We start from the raw sequence: 25,654 nt of genomic DNA, 5'->3' as shown, positions 1-25,654 counted from the left end.
TAATTTATAGTTTTTACTATTATTCTAGTCTAATTATTAGTTCTCACGTGTAGCTATAACAGATTTAGCAAAAAAAATTTAAAGCGAGTGGGATGACGGCTCAATTCCGTCCGTATCTCTAGGAGTATAGTTATAGTATAGGCCTAGTTGCTAAGCCATCTATTTATAGGCGTTTGTGTTTGATTACTCTTTAATGAACAGCATTAATACATAGTGGAGTCAAGAAAATTTTCAATCGGGGACAAATTGCATCACGAGATTTTTTCATGAATTTTGTTCTTTGTAGTAATATTTATGTGTATTCCAAACCCTCCTTAAAATATTAATATTTATTGTTAAAATAATGCAATTGAAAATGTTAAACTTAGAAAAATTAGTATAATGTAATAAATACACAGATAAAGGCACGGATAGAAGTTTACAAGGGACCTTATGGTGGACAGTCCCTCCATAAATTCATTATTCCTAGGGAAGTATTTGTTCTAAAATATTTCTATTTGTCTACAAAAATAGCTAAGATACCAATGTATAAGATATCTTTTATCATTATTAAGTTATTCAGATATTAAATAAAGCCGATTCCACCGCCGCATACACAACCAAACGCAATTTGTATGCGGCGGTGGCTGGATGAACCTATATCCCCATCAATGAAATGCCAAAAGGTAAAGATTCTAAAAGGAGACCTTTAGAACTCACCGATATGCTTCCGGCAACTCAAGGATGGACGGGAAAAAGTGAAATTAGTAAAATAATATCCACTGAATCGTTTATCGAAACTACACAGTAAACCACATTTCCAATGCGCATGCGTTTGGAATTTTTTTAATTTAAAAAATCAATCGAATATAATGGGTCACCATGTTCAAACATCATTTGCGTCAAATTGACAACAGCATGAAAATACAATAGGTGTAAGTGCAAATCATGACGAAATTTTTCACTCAAGCAACGAAAAAGTTTCAATCGATGGTTTAAAGTCTCGTGTCTTGCCATTATTTTTTTTTCTTTACATCATTATGACGATTTGGGATTTCAAAATAATTGTGATCTTTGTACCCTCGGTCAGCTATGACTTTTTCTCCTTCTTGAAGGCCAAGAACAAAAGCATGCCTGGCCAGCTTAAGGTCTGACCACTCGCCGCACGGAAGGCCTCCACAAGCCCAAACAATATACCCAGTTCGTATACAAATTCCTAGCTCGTATCTTAAGCCAGGGGTTTAACCACTTAGGGTTAAAGGGAGATTGTTCCTGAATTCTGAAATCTGTTCCATCAATGGAGACGAATATGTTTGCGTCTCTAGGTGCTAGTAAGAAGCGATTCTCCCACTCTAACTAAAAATACGGACAAAAAATAAAAATTGATCAGTTCTTTTAAAAAAATGAAACGAGAAAACTACTTTTTCTTACCACTGGCATTTTTGCAAGAAGACGAATAAAAATGTTGCACCATTTTCGAAATGTTTTTTTCGTCACTCCTACCAGGGTAGTATTTACATGCTCAGTGCAATATTGCTTTAAGTGCAAAATGAGTGTAACAATCTATTCAAATTTTTCATGCCAGTCTGCATAAAAGTATCGTACACGGCCGTACATCGCATGCAGGAGACACTTTCACTCGGTTAATTCGACCATTTTACTCATTTCCTTCCATACAGTTGACTTATAAAAAAAAAAGATAGTCGACTATTCTTTCTTCAGTAAAGTGTTTTTCATGCGCTTGATGCGCTTCGTTATTCAAATTTCTAAATTATGTTTTTAGAATATTTTTATTTGATAGGCCAATCCTTTCATGTGGCATGCGATACTGGGCATCGCAAGTTCTCCCTTCAGACTTGGTAACTTTAGACACAAAGCCTAACTTTTGCCTAGAGATGAGACAGAAGCGGAATTATGTCAAGCATATTGCTTTATAGGGAAGAACGGGGCAATTGAGGTAGTGTGTAAGTTGGCACCGGTTTTCGTCCTCTTGCGATCGAAGGATTGCATTTTAAAAATTACCAGTTACAGTTTTTAATAATGCGCATCTTTATAAAAAAATTTTGGAAATAGTCCATGTAGTATGGATACAGCAAATAATAATTTTTTGGCCCTTAAATGTTCGTCCATTTCGTTTTCTTTTTCCTTTTGTGAACTTCCCTAATTAACTTAAAATTTATGAAAAATAATTTTCTGAAAGGAAAATCTTTCTTCTTTCAGAAACCAATTTTGAATTATTTTTATTAACAAAATAATTGCTTCAAAACGCAATAATAACAAAGAAACCTTTTCTCGGGGCAACTTGTGTTGCTGGGTTAGAGATGGGAGGGACATTTTTCGGAAAATTTAGTTGATGACGCTATCGCCAGGTGTTCTTTTAGCCCGTAAGAATAACATAGGCCGTACTACCCCGCGTACATGAGCATGTTGCCCCCCCCCCCCCGACTCAACCCACCCTCCTTCATTTTTAAAGCGCTTTTGGTTTCAAACAAAGCAAATTGTCAGAAACTAAAAACACGCTTTTTATAGCTAATTATTTCCTCTTTTTTTTAAGCCTAGATGGGATAAAAAATATTGAGAAATAAAAAAATGGGGGCTCAAAAACAAAAAAAGCGCCAACTAGTACAACTCTCCCCTATGCAGACAGGTGCAATACAATGTTTTATTTTACGCGGATTCAACATTTATTCCGAGAATATATGCCTTTGTCCTTTAAATCAGTTCTACAAATCTAGGAACTACTACAAAAGTAAGAGAGAATTCCTTAAGCTTTGCATCGAATTCGTTACAAATACGCTATATCCATCCAAATAAGCAAACTCGGTGTGACGTCAGGCAGCTCTAAAAATACCCTGTTGTCAAAGCAAAATTTGAAACCAGCTAGGCTTAAGAAGTGTTCTTTTAAATTCAAGAATCGTAAAATGGTTTATTTAAGATAAGCTATTACATTTAAAAATATTCTCATTTCTACCAAAATAGCTATGATTAATAGTCATTTTTATATAATAAATGTTTTTTCAATTTATGCATCGGATTACGACCTTTAAAGGTCATTTTACCATTCCCAAATGTTTATTATGTGATTTCGGTAGGGTGGGGCTTCTCAGCGCTCATATCTTATTTCTCAATCATTAAATTGATTTAATAGATTCAAATAAAACAACAACACTCCCCACTTTCATGAATGACCCCACTAACTAAGTAGCAAGCCGTGTATGATTAATATAGTACATGGTAGTTTTCAAGACTGTTATATTTTTCTTTACAACATCACAATTTTCCCCCTCTTAGACTTTAGAAAACGGGGTCTTTCGTCGCATTTGTGGAAAATGATGTTGTGATTTTCTTGGGAAACAATTGGATGGGATGATGGGAGTGGCTAATGACACATCCCAGTTCTTTATTGGACAAGGATTTGATGGTTGCTCCGTCCAAAAGTTGTTTTTTTAGAATGGGCTGTATATTGCAATTTTCCATGGTAATTTCCCTCAAAACTTTTTTATCCCGTAAATGATTTATCTTATTCCAAAACAACAAATTTCCCGCACTTATCTCATTTGATTCTCTTTTACTCTTGCTCCCTACTAATTGTCTCGGCAGTATGGATACTTAAGAAACGTTAAAAAAACAACATATCGCGTTGTTGTAAAATTCACTAAAAAATCACATCAAACCACCCACCCTGGCAGCACACTCACATCCATCGTATATCATATGGATGTCTTCATGTCTAAATCGAATGTTATCTAGCTACAACCTAAATTGGATATCACATGGATACTCAATTTACTACGGCCTTATGCTATCTTCGAATAGATGTACTATAGATCTACGTTTCTCATACGATCACGGACATCCATTTGTGACTAGATATCAGACGCTTAACAGACAGACGTGACATGACGTCTGTGAGATGTCCAAATTATCTTTCCACGGAATAGATGAGGACGACAAGAACATTAACTTTTCATAATTTTAAGTGCTAATATTAATTATTGCGTTGTGAAGTAGTGTTAAAACTTTTGATCTGACAACATGCTCATGACACACCAGTTTTTCAAAGAGGCAAAGAGCTTATCTCTGCAGTCGCCATTGTTTCAACTGACTTCAACGACTAACCACGCTGCTCGCTAACCAGCAATCGTGTTCAGTGTATTTTTAAGAATTGGTGTCCTTTTTTCCAAATAATGGCATCAAAAATTATAGTAAGTTTAAAGTTAACGCATTGTTTGCATTTGATAGATGGATTTAAGAGTTTGTATTTATTTTTTCATGTTTAGAATGATGATAAATTCTACATCGTTGATCTGGAGACCCAAGGTGGGCTTTGTGTTGCAGTTATACCTGACTTCTGTTTGCATGACACCAACTTTAGCTATTATCCCGCCAAACGTGAAGATATAGCTTGTGCAAAGAGAGAGCAGCCTAACTCGACTTGGTAAAACTACAGATGTGTGTACAGAGAACTATTCGGTAAACATTTGTTGTTTGCCGACTGGCCATTGAATTAATTTGTGCATACCAATTTCAATTCTTCATTCTGACACATACAGTCAAGCACGAGACAAGGTGTCTAGGGCATATAATTCAGACATCAACACCACTTCTGAATCTGATGAAAATCGCTTAGAAAGACGGAAAAGGATCAAGAAAATTCGTGCTTTATACTTCCCAACACCTAATCAATTTCCAGTACAGAGGTGATTTCGAATGCATGAATCCTTCAAATGCCGCACCTATGCCTAATGAACTGACTGAAACTTTTAATCACTCAAGTAGGAGAACACTTTTCATTTTTCTGTTTAAAATGTCTATTATTTTCTTAAACTTGTACAGTGGTCCAGTCTAGTTTGACACAATCAACACAAAGTCAAATTGAAAGTCCAGGCTTTTACTCGTCAGTCAACAATATGGAGAATCATTATGAGAAAACTTCTGACAGCGGGGAACCTATCGAACTGCATACCAGCTGAAGCTAGCAATCAACAATGGCGAGTTCATACAATTGGTTTTTGGCCCATATTTAGCATATGATGTGCCCGATCATCTTAGTGGCTCGTCCGACGTCGACCCACGATGTAAGTATTCTAATTATACCCTAGTCACTGTTGTGCCATTATCCCGTTGCTACGTTTTAATTTATGATCTCTTTTTCAGTACTGTGAGTGCAACATTGGATTGAATTAAGAATTAAAATCTCGTTAACTAGTTGTTCGGAAAATTTACCTCAAACCTAAGTGAAAACTGTCCTAATTCTGAGCAAATGAGTTTGTTTTACATGTTTTCTCTCGTAAATTTTCAGATAGACAGGTATAAATTATTCGTGTTCCATAATTGAAAACTTAGACATCTGTCATAATCATTTTTGTTTTCAGACCTTTGCCTTTATCCAGATACATCTGTCAACATAGAATAATTGTTGTTGTGATTTGTGATTCAGATATACCATATTAGTGACACGAACACAAATCAATGCATAGAACGTTTATTAACTTAGGATCAATATCACGGCAAGTAGAGAACAGAACATAGAAAACATATAATTTGTCTTAACCTTCTAGAGAGTACCTGACACGTTGATTCCAAAAGAGAAGAGAAAGAGGCAAGAGTAGTCTAGCAGACGACCAAGAGTTTTGACGGGAGAGGGAGTGGGTTTTGGCAACAGCGGATTAGTTTCAGCAACTGGCGCTTGGATTGATAAAACACAACACGCCCCTCAAGCCGAGCGCACAACGGAACATAATGCGCCCCTCAAGTTCAGCAGATTTCATTTGAATTCGCAGATGTTCAGACTAGCGCGCAGTTTTTCAAATCTCGGAGCGGCTAAGGCCTTAGTAAAGATGTCCGCTAGCTGACTCTCGGTTGCGATGTAGGAGATGTTGATTTTCTCTTCCACCTGGGCATCGCGTACGAAGAAGAACCGTACGTCGATGTGCTTTGTACGCTGATGGAATACCGGGTCATGAATGAGGGCAATAGCACCCTGATTTTCGCATCGCAGAGGGACGGGTAACGCACGAGCACCAAGCTCTATGAGAATGCGGTTGAGCCAGATGGCCTCCTTTGTCGCCTCAGCGGCGGATATAAACTCCGATTCGGTGGTTGAAAGAGCAACGCAGGATTGGCGGCGGCTGAACCATGAGATCGGACCATTGTAAAGAGTGAACACGGCTCCCGAGGTTGATCTTCTACTCCCCAGGTCACCAGCGTAGTCAGCGTCACAGTAGCCAATCAACTCACTGTTGTCTCCGCCAAATAACAGTCCAAAGTTGACAGTTTTGCGTAGGTAGGCCATGATGCGCTTAAGGGCTTTCCAATGTTCTTGGCCTGGATTTTGGGAATATCTTGATGCTTGCCCAACGGCGTAGGCGATGTCCGGTCTGGTCAGGTGAGTGAGATGCATAATGGAGCCGATGCATTCCATGAACGGGACACATTTCATTTCTTGTTTTTCTTCTTCTGTTTGTGGACACATTTGCGGCGTCAATTTGATGCAGGGATCGGCTGGAACGGAAAGAGTGGCACAGTTACTCATACCGTACCTCTCGAGCACTGTCTTCGTGTATTCTGGCTGAGAAAGATGAATGGTGCGCTGAACTCTGTTTCGACTGATGTCCATTCCAATAAAACGGTCGGCGGGAAGGGATCGAACTTCAAATTCCTTGCCGAGAAAATTCATCATTTCGGTGAGAACAGTCTTGAGACTACTGATGATGAGACCGTCGTCAACGTAGAGGATGAAGATTGTTATCTCTTCGTCTGCCTCCCCCGGACGGAGATGACGGTAGTAGACACAAGGGTCGGCAGTGCTTCTGGTTAGCCCAAATAGGAGAATGAACTCGTTGAATTTGATGTTCCAAACACGAGACGCCTGTTTAAGTCCGTAGATGCTCTTGATGAGACGACAAACTTCTTGCTCTCTGCCTGGAATCACGAAGCCTTCGGGCTGTTGCATGTAGATTTCTTCGGTCAAGGTCCCATAGAGGAAGGCGGTTTTGACATCCAATTGAACTATTTCAAGATCTCTCGCAGCTACAATGACCATAATAGCTCGGATCGAATAGTTCTTAACCACCGGGGCGTAGGTTTCCGTGTAGTCCAAGCCGTACACTTGTGAGTAGCCCTTGATGACGAAGCGGGCTTTGTATCTCGGTGCCGTGGTCTTGAATCCCGGCTTAAATTTCATGACCCATTTTCCTTCAATTGCCTTGCGGCCGGCAGGAAGCTGACACAGAGTCCACGTGGAGTTTCGAATTAGAGAGTCATACTCTTCGGCAATCGCCGGAATCCAGAACTTGGCATCTTCGCAGGTAATGGCTTCAAGGTAGCTACATGGTTCCGTTGGTTTGGACATTTCGGGCTGGTGTTCAGCAGGCATACCGTAAAGGATGGCTTGTTTAGCTAGCGATTCCATGTAGATGCGGTATTTGTCGGAGTATTTGGGCTTGCGACTTGATTGGCGTGTCTGTTGAGTGTTCCGGCGAGTGATTGCGTCTTCAACTTCAACGGGCTCACAATTGGGGATGATGGCATCGTCTTGAATTGCATGGTCCGTCGCGAGATCCTGGTGAGCAATACTGACGGGAGGAATGAAAGAACTTCCAAAATCCTGTTCGTCATCTGGGACATCCTGGCTGTTTATTGAAGATGGCAAATCCGTCACCATGTCACCTTGCGGGATTGTTCCGTCAACGCCTTGATTGTCATCATCAGCAGTAAGAGGTACTGTTGTGTCTTGATGGCCATCGACGACAGTGGGGGTGGCAATGGAAGTACCCGAATCGTGCTTGTCATTTATAATGTCTAATTCATTCTGTGGGAGAGAAAAAAGATATTATGTCTGCGTGATGCCAGAAAAATAGTTTTGAATATTTTTTTTTACGGTTAGAATGGGCAGATCCTTCGTCATGTCTCGATACAGTACCGTTTCATCAATCTTCACGTCTTTGCTGATGAGCACTTTTCGGGTTTCAGGAATGTATACTCGAGATGCATTCTGGTTGATACAGCGCCCAACAAAAACTCCTTCTAAGCTGCGTGCTTTTAGTTTTGATGATGGTGTCGGGTCTCGTATGAAGGCTCTAGATCCGAAAATGCGAATGGCCGACACATCAGGTTGCCTGTTGTTCCAGAGAGCGTAAGGAGTTGTCTCATTGGTTCTCGAGAGAACTCTGTTCCGAATGTAGACTGAATATGAAATTGCTTCTCCCCACAATGATGGTGGTAGGCCACTGGATATCAGCATGGCTCGAACGCTGTTGAGTAGAGTTCTGTTAACCCGTTCTGCTGTCCCGTTTTGAGCAGGAGTGTGTGGGGCACTGGTCTCGTGACGGACACCAGCTTCGGTGAGAAATTTATCGGCTTCGTGGTTGTCGTATTCTGCTCGTCCGTTGTCGGTTCTGAGCGTCAACATGTAGAACCCTGTCTCATTGAGGAGCATGGCATGGTAGAGCCGGATGAATGCAGGTACTTCGTTCTTTCTTTTCATGAAGTAAATCGTGAGGAAGCCGCTGAAATCATCCTTGAATGATACAAAATAACGAGCTCCTCCCAGGCTTGAGGTGGCAATCGGCCCCCAGACGTCAGAATGCGTAAGTTCTCCTATTCTGCTGGCTCTGTGTCGACCAATTTTAAGTGGAAGGCGGGTGAACTTGGCCAGTTCACAGCCAGAGCAGAGTGTTTCCGGAATTTCGCATTCACCTGCGATGTTGAGACCAGCCACTAGGTCTTGGCGGATCATCTTGACAAGAGTGTGGTAACCGATGTGCCCAAGGCGTTGGTGCCAAGTGATGAGAGAGGCCCGGATGTCAGCACCAAGTGCGGTGTCTTGAAAGAGACCGGAGCAAACATGAGCGTAGATGGTCTCGGTTGTTTGAAGTTCCGGCTGGAAATCGAGTTGATATAGCGTATCATCTTTTCTTTCACCAGTTAGGATCACTTCCTCATCCCTCATGAATGAGACCTTTAGAATGAAATGAAGGTGTGTTAGTTGCCATACATAAGCATGTATATATTGAGAGATATATGGATTCTACCTTGTTGTTTTCGAAGCATGCCTTTAGTCCGTTAGCCGTTGCGGCTCCTATCGAAAAAAGGTTGACCCCGAGGCCAGCTACATAGAGTACATCCTGCAGAATTCTAGGAGTGGTAACTCCATTCACTTTGACTGCGATATTGATGCTTCCAACGCCTAGGACATCTAGTTTTGCGTTCCCAATTCCTGGAAGAGACACCACAATAATAATTTTTTGTTTTAAGAAATGCCATAAAATAAATAAATGAATTTATCTGTTACCAGAAACAGACCAGGTGCCAGTGTTAATTGGATTAAAAGTCGTGAAAAACCCTCTTTGATCGCACATGTGTTTAGTTGCGCCTGAGTCGGCGAAAAATGCAAAAATACTTCTAGGATCAAATCTTGATGATGAAAAAAGAGAGTTGTCAGTTCTTCCTTCTTCATTCTTGTCGTTTCCTCTGTTTCTTGTGTCGGGATAGCCGTGTTTTTTGTAGCACTCATTTTCAATGTGGCCTACAATCTTGCAGTAATTGCATCGCGGACGCTTGTCTTGATTAGCACCATATTGTCCTCTTGTTTGTTTGTCCACAAAGCCTCCTCGAACGCCTCTTCCGCGTCCACGATAACCACCGCGGCCAAATCCTCCCCTTGATCCACTGTTGGCAGAAAAAGCTCCTTCAGTACTGCGTTCTTTCTTCTGGTACGACTTTATTACGTTTTCTTCAGTTAACAGTCGTTGGAGGAGGTGGTCAATAGTACGGTCTTGCGCTGGAACGCTTGCCCATACGGATCTCACGATGCGGAAAGTTTCCGGGAGAGAGGTCAAGGCTTTGGACACGATCTGAATTTCAGATAGAGGTTGATCCCTCTCTCTCAGTTTGTCGGCGGTGATCGACAGCTTTTGAATGTAGGTCCTCATATCATCTCCTAATCGAAGTGATAAAAGATCGAGGAGGTCAATAAATGAAAAAATAAGGCTGACTGAGTATGTGTTACCATCGGTATATGAATAATCATAGTAGTTTTGCCATAGCACGTGTAAGTGCTCTTCAGTTTGTAGGTGGTACTGCTGGTGTAGTCTGGTCCACATCTGTGCTGAACTTGTGCACGTGTACAGATTCTCTTTCATCTCCTTTGATGTGGTTGCCATTATGCAATTTCTAGCCAGTACATCTTTACGCGTCCATTGTTTTATTTCTGCTTCGTTTGTGATTTCTCCTTCATCATCAAATTCCTGTGAGAGGAAATAAAATATATTAATTAATAATCTGCGAATAATTGTCATGAGACTGTGCAGTGAGCGTAAATCAACTGCATGTGCAGTGTGAAGCGTTAGGGCTGTTTTCAATAAAAAGGATTGTACTCTCTTGAATATGCACGTGTAAATTGACTGGGATGTGGCTTGTCAAGTTTTAGTGTCCCATGATCAGGATTTGTTCTCAAGGCATTTTTTTTTTAATGAACGTGATATAAGAGATTCACATTTGTGTTGTGCGTGGGCACTGTAACAATACAAAGGAGTGAAGACTTTGAACAGTGTGGAAAAATCATGGTATGCGACACCCAACCAAAAAAAAAATTCCACTGCGTAATGTGTCTGGGCATTGCACCACAAAGAAAGGTTCAACTTTCAACAGATAAATGTAGTCGGTGACTGAGAAAGAGATAGTGAGTTTAATTTAGCTGGACAGTGTCTGCGTTACCTCTTCAGGAAGTACTTCTGTTCCTGTAACAACTTGATCGATTTCCATTCCTTGGAAACTGAGGTGCAGTTGGTAGTTCCATTCTCTATGGTTGGTTCCGTCAAATTTGGGCACATGTGCGACAGCCCTCATGGATCCAATTTCGTTCCCAGCGTGTTCGGCCATACTAATTGTTGAATATGCACAGCAGTTTGTGTTCTGGGCCCATAAACTGTTGTGATTTGTGATTCAGATATACCATATTAGTGACACGAACACAAATCAATGCATAGAACGTATATTAACTTAGGATCAATATCACGGCAAGTAGAGAACAGAACATAGAAAACATATAATTTGTCTTAACCTTCTAGAGAGTACCTGACACGTTGATTCCAAAAGAGAAGAGAAAGAGGCAAGAGTAGTCTAGCAGACGACCAAGAGTTTTGACGGGAGAGGGAGTGGGTTTTGGCAACAGCGGATTAGTTTCAGCAACTGGCGCTTGGATTGATAAAACACAACAATTGTCATCAAGTCAATTTGCACAGTTGTATGATGATGATGCGCAGCCATCTTAATAATTATGTAACACTACATCACTCGACCCGTCCCTAAGCTATGCTGTCGCAAATCAATTTAGATTTTAGAGATGATGTAGTTGTGTCAATTCATTTAATAAACAAGTTTCTTGAATTCAGTTTCCTTCTTTATTCGTTACTTCATTGGGGAAAGAATAATAATGGTTCGGAATAAGTTCAAAACAAGTCCATATTCAATCTAAAGAAAAGGGGAATGAGAATGTATTCTGGACACAAAAAACATGTCTAAAAATTTACTCATGGTGATATCCATGAACTGTCCACAAAAAGATTTGTTATAGAGCGACATTTGAAGACGGCTGTAAGCCGTACCCATTTGGATGTCTTACAGCGCGACATTAGTATAGACATACACAATCCTATGGACGTCGGGTTAAGATATCTCACTCGGCTGATAGATGGGCTACGTACATCCTATGCATAGAGGCGTGCTACCAAGGTTAATATTTGCAAATATTAACGACGGGAAAATCTGTAGGGAAACGCGGTGGATGTTTTTTTACATGCCTAGTGGGGATGTGGGGTGTAGTGGACTAGAGCGTCAACGCTTTAGAAAAAAGGCAATGAGGCTCTGGTTTCGAACCCCAGCTGAACCCGTCATAAAAATGTAAGCCGTAGCGCCCTTGAGGTTGCACGCATAAACACAGGATCCTTGATTGCTTTCGAGGATATGACGTTGAATATACTCTGATGTGTTTAATCACATCTTCCAAATTGGAAACTAACCAGCGTCATTTGAACATTTAGTTGGAAAGTGCGCTATAGAAATTGAATAACCATAACCATAGTCACCCGCACCGTCAACATTGAATTATCCATAAAGATGGGCGCCGAATCATTCTTAAAGGCTTACCGACACTTTGTGGCAGGAAGAGGAGCACCGAAAAAATCGATAGCGGCAAAAACGGAACTAATTTTGTCAAGCAAGAGTACAAAGAGGAGTGGAGCAAGGAGCGGTCCGGTTGGCCTATAAACTTTTTAGCGAGCTGGCAACCAGTTTCAGCCGGTTTTTGGTGGAAGAAGACGAACTGAGAGAAGCTCTTGATCAGATGGCATGAACTGGAGAAATAAACAAGAAGATGGCCGAAGCAAGAGTTAGATGGACATTTTCTCCCCTGTCGGCACCGCATTTTGGAGTGGTGTGCATCGCACAACCTGCCAATATAGCTCTGCGTATCATTTTCGTTAAACTTTATCCGAAGAGGTTTGAATCACGTTATTGGTCGAAGTAGAGGCCATGCTTAACTCAATCATTCTCTCTCATCATCTCACTCATCTAGCTGAGTGTTGACCGATGATCCCCGAGACGACAGTTCAATGGGCCCACCAACACGTACTAACCGACGTTATTGAGTATTCCAGCAGCTTGTTGCGGCGAAGATATCTAGCTTTATAAGCATTAGCTGAGTCCTTCTGGAGGTGATGGCTACTCCAGTGGACGAATAAACAAATCGATAGTGGAGTCTTTGTATTTCACATAAAGCCACTCCATGAATCAAGGGAGACGACACTGTACGAGCCGTACGAGTCCGCACAGAGAAAGGGGAATACCGGAGACTGGTTGTGAAGCAGCGTTTATTGAATACAGTGGAAGAGGAAGATCTCGAAAAATTGGTGGACGGTGTTTTGGATGAGAAAGACCCGTAAGAACAACCGGGCAACGCCGGTTGCCAAGGTGCAAAGCAATAGACTGATTTATCGCCAGAGTAAAAGCGATGTTATAAAAAAATCTAATGTAAAAATAATAAAACAGCTAAATCAGTATCTAACGTTTGCCGTCTATTAAATTCTCAGGAAATTCAGTAAGGTATTAATAATTAATGCTGATCGAACACAAATTTATATAAACTATGAATGTGAACAAAAAAACACCAAAATATTAGTATATGGTTGGACAGTATACCATAAAAATTCGTCTCCTTGAGATATAGAGGGAATCGAGCCGTCACCCTCGATGACCACATTGTCTCTCCATTGAACTATAGGGCTGTTCGACATATTTTTTCGCATTTTTTGCCATCAGGGCAACGCAGCAGTCGAATTTTTCTGAATTTGTCTGACGTCATCTAACCTTGGTAAACTGGTCTGACAAAGCCAGACAAGGTGATGCGGGCTCTTGTAGCAGTCGGATTCTCTGGTCAACTGCTGCGTTGCCGCGATGGAATCAAATGCGAAAAAAGATGTGGAACCCCATTAAGGGGGAGGTCTTTCAAGAGATTTGCCTTTGGGTTGCGGCACGGTTTTTCCGAGTTCCATTCTTTCCCATCCTCCTACGTTTCAACATCTATGCTTTCCTCTGCTGCCCTCTCAGGGCGCAAGTAGAAATTGTTCCAAAACAGGCCTGTAAAATGTATATATACCTAACATTTTAAGCGTCTTACATCAGTCGGTGGGTATAGTGGCTAAGAAGTCGTATTACGAACCAAGATTATAGAGGTTCGAATTTCAACATGCACCTTTTTTTTTACTTCTCTTATTAATTTAACAAAATTGAAGCTCTTAAAAAATAATACATTATTACTGTGATTTACGCATCTGCGGCAAACCATTGAAAATATAGTTCTTAAAACACTTGCGCAGTGTGCAATCTACAAAATTTGGCAGTATTGCTCGTAGTTCATCACAAAACCACAAGAGGCGGCAGAGGAAAGCATAGCTGTTTCTTTCTGATTCCATGAGCTTATGGACGCCGTCTTATGGGGTTGAAAACCCTCCCCCTTAATGCCTCTACCTATATGTGGTGCAACTGGTGCATCTAACGAGAAGAAGTGAAGTGGCGAAGATGATATATCAGTTCGACAACTAAAGTAAGTATTGAAACGCAGATCCCAAATAATAACAGGGTAAAAGCGCTTGTCAGATTTTTTAAACTAATTCGAGGTTTTCCGGATTTCTTTACGTTGTACTTTAATGAACATTTCGTCACTTCCGGATTGAATGTTTCTATCGACTTTCCCAATATTCCAGTTTCCTGCATCCTTAGAATACTGTTGATAAATATTAGTTTATTATTTGACTATTGTGTATATTAAAAACAGCTCATTTTATACCCTCTGTTAATAGTTTCTGTGTATGGACTTTTCTTTGGCAAGAAAAAATAAAGATGGCCTGGCCAAAAGGATTCTTTAGCCATTGTAAAATGGCACGAACCTGTCTTCTCTCGATCCATGGAAATGATTTTCTGGACGACCGGTTTTCCCTGCTTGCCGACGAAACAGGAGCTGGAAAGTTAATTCATGTGGCTAACAAAAAATAATCTTTATTTAACTAACGTGAATGTAAACATGATCCCCAGATCGAACTTTATCAAGGCAAAGCTCCGTTTTATTGCAACGAAGACTCGGGTCTTCTCTCAATGAATCACCAAGTTTCCTGAAAATACTGAAATTGGTTTGCTATACACGAGGGGATAAAGAATATTGCACATTTAAAAAAGTGACTCAATAAAAAAAATACCAAAGCAAGGGTAAGTAACTTACCAGCAGCCTTAAATCTGCTGCGAAGTTTCTATTGACTGTGATTTTAAGACCTGGTACTTTTTCAATATCGTACACTGAATTAATGATAGGTTTATTATTGGGTGACGTGATGAAAGCAATCAGCGTTGAACTGTAAGCTTGAACAAGAACGAAACAAGCTAGACACCAGGCAGCCGCTGCAAAACGAATTGCTAGTTGTCTATTTCCGCAATATGCACCTTGTCAATTACACAATAAAACGTCATTAAAATATCGTCACGTTATTTTTAATATTTGATGTAACCAAATTATTGTAAGATAAACTTCGATAAACTTGTAACCTTGTGAAAGAAGGACGCAAATGACGTAGTCGATTATTTGAAAGCTTCCTCTGAAATCCATTTCCGATGGCTTTGATCCCATTCGTTTGTTTAGATAGACAATACCTTTGCTCAAACCAAACAGACTTGCCATGACGGCTGGTACTGATAGACAAACGCAAATCCATACCTGAAAAGATGTGGTTACAACAACATTAGTTTTGTATTGTTAATTCGGGTGAATGTGATTAGGTTTACAGTACCTACCGGCGAAATTGATACAGTGTACCAATTTCGCCCGCTTTTAGCATGGCGTCTTATGGCGCTACGCGATGTTATTTTTTATTTTTTAATTAGCAACCTAGTTGCTGTAGTCTTAAGATTTTTTGAGGGGGGTTCGAAACATAACTGGAAACATTAAAAATATGCGCCACCCCTTTATGTACATTTCCCTACCCCCTGGAATTGGCGCCAACTGTACCCATTTCGCCGAGAGAAAGTTGGGGCAGTTGCCGTGCTTTTCTAATGTCACTGAAAAAAAGGGCCCTGTTTTTTTATCCTAAAAAATTAGCGCTAGACTTACGCCCTTCTAGTTTTTAGCAAAAGATGAAGAATAAGTTCATCTTTATTTTAAGTATTTCAATTAGTTTTTTTTATTAGTTATTTAGAAAAAAACAGCAAAATTTTCCTTGAATGATGAGTCTCTCTAGTGGTAGGCATAGCAACTTCTTGTTCAGCAACGGGAAATTTTGCCGTCTTTTGCCTTTCGGCCCTAAGGGCAAAAGAGGGGATATAGTCATATAGGCAGCACGAAAAAGAGTGGGGTCTGTTTTAAAGTGAGGGGAGCTAATCTCAACTTTGAAGTGAGATTACGGGGGAAATTATTATTTAAAAAAAAATACCATGAGAATCAGCGTTAAAAACTGATTCTAATGATATTTATTTAAAATGAATCCCTTATTCATGCAAGGACCCTATTGGTACACTGTAGGGGAGGCCAGACCCATATAGGACACTGTACCACGTTAGACAGGGTCGGTAAAAATAGTAAAAATGATTCAAAAAATCCAATTTTTCTACAGTTTACTCTTAGTAGTGTAAGCATTAACTGTTAGGGGCTATAAGTTTCATGAAAATCTCATGGTTATTTCCTGAAATATTCAAGAAATAAAAAAACACGGGAAAAATGCGCAAATTTTTTCCTCACTAACGGTGCAATTTTGCCCAAGTTTGACGGGTTAAGTAAAATCTGTTCACATAAAAACATAGGCTAGTCATTTGGCTACAGTATTCACCCACATTTTTATTTATAAGTATGATAGTTTAGACGATATTCACATTTTAGTGGACGGTCTCTCGGGGTAATTTGGGACAGGGAAATTGTCCTATCTTAACGAGAGACTTCAGCGCCACCAACATTTTTTCCCTATCTCGCCCCATATAAAAGTTGTAATTCTTTCCCTATCACAAAACTTTTTCAGTTTTAAAGATATCATTTTCAAAATTTGTTTGGGGTTTAACTAAATTACCATCTACATTTCCTGATTTTTTCATAATTTTGTATTCATCCTATCCCTCTTTTAATATCCTGTCTAACATGGTACAGGCGTCTGTCCAATATTACCCCGGCCTGGTAAAAAAACACGAAAAAATTCAAACCTCAATAACTTTTATACTTTTTTTAAAAGGTATTTAACTGAAAAAATCATGGGTGTGCGGAAACTTTTTTCGCGTGTTTTTGCAAAAATGTTTTCCCTTTCACGTAAGGGGATGGGAGATATGGGGAAAAACCGGTCCAATATGGGTCCGGTCTCCCCTACCAATTTCGCCAGTAGGTAGTGTATATATGTATAAAGTATACGCTACTTCGGTGCTCATGGGTTGGACCAAAGCGCCAATGTTAGTAGAAGAATTGGGAATCGGGATGAGGATACTAAAAGAACCGGACATCCACGGAGATGAAACATCTGCATCTTTAAATCGCTCTGATGTTACCACTAAAGCCCCGAGATACAACTCAGCGTCCTAAAATGACAATTTAGAATGGTTCAAACGTGACATTGCTTTATTAGCTAATAAAAATTATTCATGCTATATTTTTGTGTTAAAGTAGAGTACCCGTTGACGTAAGAAAGTCATTCCACCTCGCTGATTTGGCAAATCATCTACGACCATATTAGGTCCAGTCATGGGTATGTATGAATATCTATAGGGAGTAATTAAAGATGAAAACAAATGCATCACAGTATGATTCCTTGCCAAATTAAGAACATAATAACCGCTATAATTACGTGAAATTGTAGCGAAGAGAAAGCCAGTCAAGTGCGAGAGAAACGGGTCCCCCAGACTGGACGGCATGACCAGTCGAATTTCTATTCAATTTGAAAATTCCTGGAAGCTTATTCATTTACATGTCACAAAAAAATAAAAAAATAAGTAATTAAACCAGCATAGACTACATTATAAACTTTTTACTGGAGAAGCAATTAAGCGAAGATGTTTTCGGTTTAGGGGATTTGACTCCTGTTGAGGTAACGCTTCACTTGGCCCAACAACGACTAGTTGTGCGTTGAACCGGCCAATGAACATGAAGAGGACGAATGGTAATCGCCTCATCGCGTTGCTGCTCCGTGGCTGCTATTGGTAGGTTCAGCAATAGTGGAGGCCTTTTTATATGTTTTAAATAACTGCATTGATTTTTACTTTAAAAAAAGCAGCGAAAATAATTGTAGATGGTTTGTTATTGTTTTTTTTTTTTTTTTTTCGTAGCCTATTATAGAGCTTAATCGCCATGGAAACGATTTTTTTTAAACCCAAACAGAAGGTTATTCCATTCTTGAAAAATTTGTCTCCTTTTGCCCAACTGTAGGCCTATAGGTAACAATTATTACAAAATTGGCTGTATTTTCGTTTGTGATTCTTTTGTTATAATCTTTTCCTGTCGTCATAGTAACACAAAATCTCCTGTGGAAATTAGACGTAATTAAAGTGATGCATTCAATTTCATTCAACGCCATGATCTTTATATTGCATAGTTGACATAGCATATTCATCGGGTTGTGCGTCTGAGTTTAGATTTGAGCATTACCAAGTACCGGAATGATTTTCAAAAATATTTAAAAAATGCAAGCAATAATTTATATGGCGTCCAGATAGTTATTGCATGTCGATTGATAAAACATAATCAATTGCAACATAAACAATGAGGAGTAACGCGACGAATAAAATGAAAACCGTTCTATGTTTCCTGCAAAAACTATCCCCAGGATTGAGCGGTAAATTATGGCTAGAGAAATCGGTCAATCTCGTTACTATGCCTATTTCACAGTAAACATTCAATCGCGAAACATTCAATCGCGAAACATTCAATCGGGATCGTTTGTTGCTTGCATACATTATATGTTTCTTTTCTTTCTTGAATTTTTATTGATTGAGTGGATCGAGATGAGACACACAAAAAATAATAGGTTTTGAAGAGAGGAGTTAAGTTTAAACTTAATAACTGTGATTAAAATGCTGGGCGAGTCCTTCAATTTCTTTTGCTGATGGTGTGATTTTTTTACATTTATTACATGACATGAATTTAAACAACTAAAAAATATACAAAGTTGACGAATATTCGCATCCAACTGGCGGTTTTCGCCTTCGGCCCCACAATAAAATTGCTGTTAAGCACGTACAAAATAGTGGAAAAGAAAGAAAATGATTTCGTCTTACGTAATTTGATGTTTGTTATCGAATAGTAAATTAAAATATTTAATTTGTGGGACTTTCAGCTTAACCATATGACCTTCAGTGATTTGATTCTAATAAACTATTTTTCTTAAAGTTTCATGGTGTAAATGTTAGCACTACAGACTCTGAATATGGAAGTCCGAATTCAAATCTCGGTGAGACTTCATTCTTTATATCTTTCTTGGAATATCTGTGGGTTTAAAAAATCTACTTGGAACCTAATTTCATTTTAAAGGCGAATTATTTGGTTATCTGTGGAATTTTTAATTAATTTTTAAAGATTTTGAAAACGGGGGAGCAGACAAAGTGTCATCGATAGCTTTTCTTGTCCATTAGGCTAGAAAAGAAAAATCTATAATTAAATGGAACAGCCGCGGCAAAATGTTGGCAACAATTCCATTTAAAATTGTAGAGACACCTTCCGACACGCAACATTCAAATTATGATCAATAATGTTTCCATTTTAAAAAATAAAAGATAATCATAACAAGAAAAAATATAAACATAAATAATACCGGTGCTAAAGAAAAAAACTAATCAAACAAATTGTTTTCATCAGGTCTTCATTTTGAAATTATTTTGTCTTATTATTTATTATTTATTATAATTTATTATTATTATTATTTATTTATTATTATTATATTGTCTTATTATTTTGCAAAGGGAAATTATTAGCACATCTTGAGGGATAAAGCTTAATTATCTGACGTTTCAGTTTACAAAAATGATGTAAATGGCCAAATGGGATTTTTATTTGCATTTCAAGACAAGACTTGAATGTTTTCCATCATTTGACAGCTCTGCATTAACACAGAAACGGGAAATGGATCTGAGATGGGAACAAAGAGGCTGTTCTGATTTGCTTATCAACCTTATTCACTTTTATGAGAAAAAGGTTATGCTGGGCGTGCCGGAGTAGCCTAGAAAATCGGATTGGGACGAAGGCCGTGAAGGAGGGAAAGGACGTACTTCATTTTCTCTTCTTTTGTTATCAGCTTTTGTCAGTCGAAGTACAGTTCCCGTGATTCCGCGGATTCCGCAGAATGAAAGAATTTGAGAGGCGATCTAGGATTGCTGGTGAAGTCGTACCGCCGGTATGCAACTTGAAGAGGTTTGTAGGCGGATTCTATTCCCAGTAAATGAGTCAGACTACCAGCGGAAGCGGGTGCAGCCGATGCCGAGGCGACAATAAGCAAAGTGAAAACGACCTGTTATAGCGCCAAAACATTTCAAATTAAATTGAATAATTTACAAAATATACAAAGCAACTTACGAGGAAACGCATATTGTTTGTGTTAAGAATGGAAACTTGGTTAGCGCAACACACAATTCTGCAATGGATTGCAGGCTTATATATACGTTAGCAATCAGGGCGTTGGTCTGAATTTACTTCCTTGAAAAGAACTACCTTCATCCTCTTCGCCCGTCTTTCGTCGCGCTCATTGCGCAATCAATGATTTCGCAACTGATTCCATCTCGTTAGTTTGCTGCGCACCTTGGCAATCCTCAATATGGAATAAGCGTATTTAAATTAGTCTCGAGCGGTCTCGAGAACCATGGTCAAATTTAAAGAAATACTTTCACTGATTTTGTCGCCAACCGGCAGAAATGAAAATATTAAATGCTTATGTAAGAACACATCTTTGCAAGCAAAAAGTTGGAAAACTTTTAAATATGCTCTAATTGAAAACTCGGGTGTGACGGAAATGATCCAAATACATTATAGCCGCTCGTCCTTCATCGATATTTAATAAACTTGTTTTTGTTTTGTTTTCTTGTCTCAATTAGTTTGAAGGAGGATGACCATTACGTAACTAGTAGTGGTGTAGACGTATAGTAGAAGCTGCTGCCAGCGATGCGGTGCTCGACTGGTATGGCCACAATCAATTTAATTCCCTTTTTATTCACGTCAAATACTCAAATGAGAATTGTATTTGGCAGCGGGATTTCGTTAGAGCTCTACGTGGCTATTCGTTTTTCGTCGACGTGTCATTCAACATCTGGTAAGCACGAACAGAAACAGTGACGCTCTGGCTCCAATAATTGCGTGCAGAGTTTTAGAACAACAACAGACACTGAAGACACTTGCCATGATATTAGAACGCTCGAAAACATTAGTGCATGGTCGTTTATACATACAGATTTTTACATAGAGACTTACGGATATATAACCGGATATGAGCGAGAAAAGCTTAGCAGGGGGTTTTCTACAGACAGACAGAAGGCTTGCAGGTGTGCTCCGTGTTTTTATCTCTGCAGTCTGCAAAGACAGATTGCAATCTAGCTGCGACTCCGAGTGACTCTGTTGAAATGAATGTTTTTTTTTCCATTTCTAATATATAAGTGTATCGTTTTGTTGTTGGGTTTCGACCAGAAACGGAACTCTTCTTCCGTCGTGTTGGCTTTAGCCTGACGCATATCAAAGGACTCATCCCTCTCTTCAACCTCGGCCAAATGAAGGGCGTAAGTCACCAAGGACAGGGCATAAGGATCCGTGATGGAGGGCAGTTCCTTGACGAGAAACTCGGCCGCTTTCTGCATACTGGGCCCGTACCTGAGTCCAGCCTTGTTCTCCAGGAATGCCAAAACGACGTCGGCCTCAGAGGGACACCTTTGCCGGATCCGCCCTGCATGTCCGTGTGAGATACTTTGCCCACCTCGGGGAATGATTCGTTGGGCGCTTGATTGGCCGACAGCCACTTGAGAGAGTCTTCGATGACGTGATCCTCGATGGTGATGTAAGGCTGAGCTTGGCGGAAGGATCGGGCCACAAAAGCCGTCAACCAGGTGCTACCAGCGGCATCGCTTTTACTAACATTTCAAATGATGAATTAAAAGACTGGACGCATTTTTGTTGGAATTAAATATTTACCCAAAAGCACTGAAGGATCCATCGTCCCGTTTGTAAGTCAACTCTTTCTGATAGCCCGTCTCCATGAAACCCAAGGCTTTGGATCTGATGACGTCCGTCAACTGACCGATATTCTTCAGATCGCCCCGAGAATTCCAGCACACTTCAAAAATGCCTCCAGTTCCTTTGTAGCTGTCAAATCAATCAAAGAAAAGTATTGACTATCTTACGATAAGAATGCATGGGTTCATCTCCATTGGAATTTGGTGGTTCTGTCTTTACCACTTTGGTTTCTGATTGTTCTGTGTTTGCTGTTGACGACTTGCAACAACATCAGGCATCACAGCATCAATGAGTGATAAGCTTTCCATGGGTTGTTCCGAACCATCCTGAAAAACAAAAACATAAAAGAGTAAAAATTTGGTGGTAGATAAATTTCATCATATTTAAATTGTCACACACATCTCCAACACTGATCTCAGACCCTTCTGGATGATGGAGAGAAGGGCTGCTGTTGGTACCAATTGATGTTGGATTGTGAAATATGTGACTATGCCAAAGGTGTAAGCAGAATGCTGAAAACCTATTTGAAAGGCAATCAGCAGCGATCATGACGCCATCAGGGTAGTCCAATCATGACGCTACCTATTCACACAAGTTGATAATTACAATAGTAGCAACTTAAGATTGAAAATAACATGATAGAATTCTCTAACATACCCGAATTGAAGGTAAACAACTTACTCCAGCGATAGCATTGCACCATAGACCACGCTATTGATGACGCTTGATGTGTTGGCGTCTGCTATGTGTGTGAATCAATTTGAAATGAAAATGATTCAAAATTGAATTCTTACAGATCAAATGTAACGAAAATTGTAATTCAAATTTTAAAATGATTAAAAATAAAATGTACACATGTTGAAGCTATTTTAATTTTTTTATAAGATTTCTATTTCTTATTTGTAAATTAAACGCTGAAGTTGACGATGAGCAGATGACGCCATCTTCATGACGCTATTGAACCACGCTAGTGACGCCACTATCACCGATAGATGGAAATCTTCAAAACCACATTTGGTATTCAATCAACTATAATATAAATTTTCTTTTCGTGCTGTATATTAAATCAATTAATGTATATATCATCAATAAAAAAAAAAAAAAAACCATCAATTTCGCCAGGGTAGTTCCACACCGCTTTATGCTGTTGAGCTATTAATTTTTCTAAAATATTTTGTAAATAAAATTCCTTGGCGACATGGCCGAGATTCGAACACCGACACTTGAGATTATTTCCCCGAGTTGCTAACCACTAGACCACCCGTTGACATATCCGGAGAAGAGAAAACATGGGCGTGTATGGTATGGCCCAGGTAAACCCCCCTTCACTCACCGCTCTCCCATGAGTGCGTGCAGCCTCCCCCGCTTGACCACCCTTCTGGCGGCTTGAGCAGCACCTCGCGTCAGCCCCATAAAACAAGAAACTTAAAAGTGATATGCGTTTGTTGCTTTAAAAAAAACATGAAATTAATATGGATATGTTTGAAATCAATCCGTAAGATTTATTTCATCAAACATTTTCATTTCCTACTTCACCTGAGTACTGGCATTGGCATAGGTAGAGGGGGGAGATGCGTTCAAGGCTGAGCCGCTGAAGGGGAGAGACGCGTTCAAGGCTGAGCCGCTGAAGGGGGGATCGAGCTACGGAACAAATAAATGGCGAAGAAAACACGGAAATTTGTTCATTTTTTTAAATTAGTGATAGTTAATAAGTGAAAACGACGTTTGAACAAATGAGTTTTACAGTTAAGATCAAGGGGAATACGTTCATCAAAAAATAAAGACGGGAATCAGCTGCCTAACATGTGAAAAACGAAACGGCAATGTGTGAAATCACTCATCGTGGTTTGAGCTACGGCAATGAATATATACGGTGGCGGATCTCTCGCAGATTATTCCGCCTTCTCGCTCATGTAGAGTAGGTCGAATGTTTTTATGAAAATATTTCAGAGTACCTTATGGAACTTAGAAATAATTGGGAGAAATAGGCCCACTTTGACGGAGAAATAGGCCCACTTTAAAAATATTTATAAAGTGGGCCTATTTCGTAGGGGCCTATTTCGTCCGGGCCTATTTGCCGGGCCTATTTCGTCGGGCCTATTTCGACCGGGCCTATATCTCCGCCAACCCAATCATTCCATTAAACTAAATGATTTTTTTCATAATATGAAATATACCCAAAAATATGCGTTCCACCAGATACGGGGTTAAAACCCGTGGTTTATTTGAAATAAATAAATCGCTATACATCATGATAGAGAAGTAGCGTTAGTGCAGCGTGTGGACGATCTCGCTTTGGTTTACGAAAAATATACAAGTCCCTTTTTTGAATAATTGGCATAAAATATTACAAACTAGGGAAGAGTAGTAGTAAGGGTTGACACAAATTGTTCTATTTTCCCTCCCATTTCCCTCTTTTTTTTATATCTTTTGGTCTTAAAAAAAGACCAAAAATTCTTTTATCTTGAACATATTTTTTGAAAATTTCATTAGTTACAATTCTAGCGTTATTAAAGTTATAAAACCAAAAGAAAAATGACGCAACATGCCCCTTCAACGGGACTAGTTGGCTTTCACTGTAATTCTAATGGGAGAACAGCCTACACCGGGGTTTATTTGAAACCTTGATTTGATCAAATAAAACATAATAACAACGATTTATTTTGTCAGGGTGGATTTGATATAATTCCCTTGGTTAGTTTTTAATATCCATACGTAATTTGAGCTAATTCAAAAATTAAGTTATTCATAGCAATGGCAATTTTCCATAAGCCAACTAGCCCTACGGTGAAAGGCAGAAATAGCCCCAACAAGGTGGTTTACAAAAAATATATTTTAAGCCACTATAATTTAATTTTCTGTTTACGCCTTTGCATATAGTCGATAAACGATAAAATTCTCTATTTCACTAGTATTTTTAAATAGTTCTTTCGTTATTCCAAAAGAAATTATATGAAAAAGCTTTTCGAAAAATCTTAAATAAGAAAAGTCAAAAAGTGTTTTTACTTCACATCTTCAGAACGGCTTGTCATACATTCTTGAAATTTCCAATATTAGTGCGCATGATAATGATGCACACATGGTAAAAAACTCAATTTTTAAAATTAAATATAGTGCTAAATAATTAGGAAAGAGCGACCTGCCCCCAAGCCTTTTAGCCCCACTCTCCCCTACTTAAATTTACGCAGCCTACTTGGTGAAAAAATGTGTCCGCGCCATTACTTATGACGAATTGATCTGTGGCCCGAAAATCTAACCACTAGACCATTTATTAGTCAAATCCAATTAAATGTTTGATAATCAAGTTGCTAACGAGGACTTCAGATATATTATCCTCAACTTCTTTCGGACAGTGTAGATTATTGAACAAAATAAATTTTCCAATCAAATTAAGTTTTTGAAATATACTTCAAAAATTTAGTTGCATTTTTTTTCACCCATAATAAAACAGGTAATAGAAATGAAATTTATAATAAAACCCCGTGATAAAACGTTAATAACTGATTATATCTCACGTTAAAATATCAAATATGAACGCATTCGATCAAACTGTTTTCCAGTAAGTAATTTTTTCACTAGGGACTTTAAGCATAATCTGTCCGTGGCGCCCGCAATCATTAACACGATCATGGCGGACAGATATCCTAGTATTAGACTAGGGATTCATTATTTCTGTATGTTCCAGTAATTCTCTTATGTAATACGTGACAAAAAACCTAAAATTATGAACGTTTGACAGTTTCCAGTCTTTGGAAATACAAATGCCTCCCAAATAACCAAATAACCGGATTCATGATTCATTTTAGCCAATAATTAAGGCGTGATTTAAGCGGCCCAGGAGATGGAAGAAGTTTAATATGAACTCAACTTAAAATTATGGACAGCGGCCTCCTTTGATAGATCTTTAATAAGCGCGGATTGCTACGTCGGAGAAGGCCACGACAAGCAGAA

At 39.2% G+C, this 25,654-nt stretch overlaps 1 long non-coding RNA gene and 1 pseudogene across 2 annotated transcripts; both read right to left on the bottom strand.

The window, feature by feature from the left end:
- Window positions 1-19,519: 19,519 nt before the first annotated feature.
- On the bottom strand, window positions 19,520-20,590 carry LOC124312527. Of its 2 annotated transcripts, XR_006910515.1 has the most exons (3): window positions 20,368-20,575; window positions 20,063-20,294; window positions 19,520-19,997 (listed from the first exon to the last, which is right to left on the bottom strand). It is a non-coding gene; the product is annotated as an uncharacterized LOC124312527 (long non-coding RNA). The 2 variants fall into 2 exon arrangements; XR_006910514.1 differs by having other exon boundaries at window positions 20,063-20,590.
- A 464-nt stretch (window positions 20,591-21,054) lies between these two features.
- Window positions 21,055-22,502, bottom strand: LOC124312425 (annotated as a pseudogene).
- Window positions 22,503-25,654: the final 3,152 nt, after the last annotated feature.

Source organism: Daphnia pulicaria, chromosome 8, assembly GCF_021234035.1.
Source record: "Daphnia pulicaria isolate SC F1-1A chromosome 8, SC_F0-13Bv2, whole genome shotgun sequence".
NCBI lineage: Eukaryota > Metazoa > Arthropoda > Branchiopoda > Diplostraca > Daphniidae > Daphnia > Daphnia pulicaria.
This window is presented reverse-complemented; position numbering and strand designations above follow the sequence as displayed.